This window comes from Myotis brandtii, unplaced genomic scaffold, assembly GCF_000412655.1.
Source record: "Myotis brandtii unplaced genomic scaffold, ASM41265v1 scaffold53, whole genome shotgun sequence".
Taxonomy (NCBI): Eukaryota; Metazoa; Chordata; class Mammalia; order Chiroptera; family Vespertilionidae; genus Myotis; species Myotis brandtii.
Genome location: NW_005369942.1, coordinates 2362801 through 2366552, shown reverse-complemented (window position 1 = coordinate 2366552; position 3752 = coordinate 2362801).

Sequence of the window (3752 nt, the reverse complement as noted above, 5' to 3'; positions counted from 1 at the left end):
ATAAAAGGCATAAAAATAAGTGACATTGATGGGGCATTGCATGTAGTTGCCAAACAAGAATGCAAAACCATGTCTAAAGTTTTAGGAGTTAAAAGAAAAAACAACAACAAAGATAAATGGTATTTCCTGAGCTTAAGGACTGGCCTCAGCAGGACATATGGTTTCATTTTGGGGTCTCTAGTTTCTTATGAAAATGTTACTATTTCTGTAGGCATCTTCATTTAAGGGAATGGGAAAAACAATGAATTAAAACCAGAGTTAGTTCAGCTGATTTTAATTTTCTCTTATCTTTTAGTTTTCACATTGTTAACCTAAAAAAATAAATTCTTTGAAAAAAAGCTCTACTGAGTAGGAGAAAATAAAACATTTAGAAATCTTAATGTCAAGCATACATCTCAAATAGTTTAAGAAATTATAAACCTCCTTTGATCGATTTCATTAGTGCTAAGAAGTTTTATCCACTTTCTCTTTTACAAGTTTTGTATGGAATAGAATGTGCTATTTCCTGAATAACAATTTACCACCAGTTTACATGGCAAGTCTAATAAATAATAGAAATAATTGTCAAGAATTTATGGCGTCATAGAATCATGTTAGTGTTTGTTAGTTGCATCCAAACAACTAAGCAAAATTTTTTTTCCCATTATAAATAAGTATAGCATTAAAAGAGAAAACTCTAATGAGCTATACTCTAAGATGAGAATGACAAAGAGAGGAAGGGACACAGTTTTTTTATAATGCTATACTTACCCCCCAGATTCTCTTTTTTTCTACGACTCAGTAAATAAGGTCAAATTCATTGCACATGCTGTTTATTCAAACTAGGCCACACTGGAACAAGCTTCCTTGAGTAGTAAAAGCTGTTTAATTTGTTTTTAAAAATATATGCTTATCTTTCACCGAGTAAATTTGATTTTAAATCTTTTTCTGTATTAAAGAGGAAAGAGCAAAATCTACCCAAATATTTATAATGGGTTAAATGCTGGTACAGCCTCAATGATATGAACAATGGACTTCAAGTAGTGAAAGGAAGCTGCTCTTCTAATATCTTATAATGCAATAACAAAAAAAAAAGCATTTGAAAAGGACATATTTTGTATATTCACATGTATGAGTAGTTTTGTTTGAAATTTTTGATAAAGTTTTCAAAAAACACAACTCTGCACTATGCACTATTGCCAGTGCACTGTTAATTCTTAATTTTCTACTTGTAAATTACTCAGTAGTCATCCAGTGTTAGTAGAAAATGACAAGGTATGGAACCCTTCCTATAAAAATAATGACCTCCAGTTGACTTATAAATAAACTTTGTGTGAATGTACCTTTTCTTTTGTGGTTCGGTCTCATTCAGACATCTTTAATTGGGCACAATTGGTCTCCAGTTAAAGATTTCAGGTCTTGTGCCCATGTGGTTATTTGAGTCTGGTCTACACAAACAATATTTAATGTGGCTGAATGGATTTCTATTTACCTTTGCAGCATTGACTCCTTTGATCCTGAGATCCTCAGGAAAAGAAAAGGACGTTCTGCAATTTTGTGGTAGAATGACATTTGCTTTTTTAGGTTGGCAGCCAGGACTAAGTCCAGGTTTGTCTCCTCTAGGCTATTTCTTACTAATTAGCTTGCCTTTGTCTGACTTCTTTTCTACATATGGCACTCACTAACCTTTGAAAACTGAAACACACACATACAAATAGTTGTAAATTCAAATAGCCTATCGAGTCTATGAAAGTTTTAAAAATAATAGTTATTTGGATAAACCCTAAAGCAGCGGTTCTCAACCTGTGGGTCGCGACCCCTTTGGGGGTCAAACGACCCTTTCACAGGGGTTGCCTAAGACCATCGGAAAACACATATATAATTACATATTGTTTTTGTGATTAATCACTATGCTTTAATTATGTTCAGTTTGTAACAATGAAAATACATCCTGCATATCAGATATTTACATTACAATTCATAACAGTAGCAAAATTACAGTTATGAAGTGCAACGAAAATAATTTTATGGTTGGGGGTCACCACAACATGAGGAACTGTATTAAAGGGTCACGGCATTAGGAAGTGAGAACCACTGCCCTAAAGCATTTATAAATAGTAATTGTTTCCTAAATTATAAAAAATAAAAATGGATTTAGAATGGTGAATCCACAGGCCCATTACACTTGTGCAAGGGATGAAGCCACTGATAAAGAGAACAGGGGCCATTTTAAGAAAAGAGGAATGAGGTGGTATGTGGATTTCACAAAAGGCAGCTCTGGTCTGAAAACAAAGGGAAATACCAAAAGCCCAACAACAAAGGATGAGCCACTATCAATGGGAGAAAAATCAAATTAATAAACATGATTAGAACAGTATTATCTTTTTTTAAAAAATATATATTTTATTGACTTTTTACAGAGAGGAAGGGAGAGGGATAGAGAGTTAGAAACATCGATGAGAGAGAAACATCGACCAGCTGCCTCCTGCACACCCCCCACTGGGGATGTGCCAGCAACCAAGATACATGCCCTTGACCGGAATCGAACCTGGGACCTTTCAGTCCGCAGGCCGACGCTCTATCCACTGAGCCAAACCGGTTTGGCTATAACAGTATTATCTTAATAATCATCACCTTTCCTGTGAATCTCTACTTGAATTCCCATGAAATCTTGATGCTTCTTCCTTCCTGATCCCATAGAATGCTAAGGTCTGATATAAACTTCTATTGTGACATTTACCATAACGTTTTGACTGTTGGTTTTGTTTTTTCATCTTGCCCAAGAGAATAGCATTAAACATGATACATAGTAGGTCCTCAAAATATTTCTTAAAATAGGAAAATCAAGTTCATCTGCTTTGTTTGCTATAGTACACTACCTATATGTGGGGTTTATTTCATAAATACCATCTCTCATAGAAAATGCATTGGAGCATAAAAATTTAAGTCCTATTATGATAAAAAAAAATATGAGAAAACAATCCACAGACTGAAATATTTGCAAAACACACATCTGATCAAGGACTGTTATCCAAAATATACAACTCGACAATAAGGAAATGAACAACCTGATTAAGAAATGAGATAAAGCCTTTAACAGACATCCCAACAAAAAGGATATTGTAAGGTGAAATGATTTGGGGTACTTAACATGATCTATGCCATCTTACCTGTAAGGTGAACTACAGTTCACCTCGGGAGGGGTAGGCCCATATCACCTGAACAGAACATTATTGCATAGAGAAGACAGTCTTTTAAGTTGTTTACAGCCTTGGCTTATACTAGTACAGCTCTTAACAAGCAGGTAGCTACAAGCCTCCTGGGTTAGCAGGTGTCACTTAGCTATATATGACAAGTCCCATTCCTTTTTGGGTGCAAGATTTTCCCTCTTGCTGCTGCATGAGACACTGCTTCTGTCTGTAAGTTCCCTTAATAAACTCTCAATGTAATTCTGGAGTTCTCAGCTTCTCTTCTGTCTTGGAGGCCCACCCTCCTAGGGAGGTTGGTTCCAGCACACCTCCGGAAAATTTCCCAACAAATGTCAAATCAGCATATAAAAAGATGCTCTAGATCAGGGGTCCTCAAACTACGGCCCGCGGGCCACATGCAAATACAAATATTGTATTTGTTCCCGTTTTGTTTTCTTACTTCAAAATAAGATATGTGCAGTGTGCATAGGAATTTGTTCATAGTTTTTTTTTAAACTATAGTCCGGCCCTCCAACGGTCTGAGGGACAGTGAACTGGCCCCCTGTTTAAAAAATTTGAGGACCC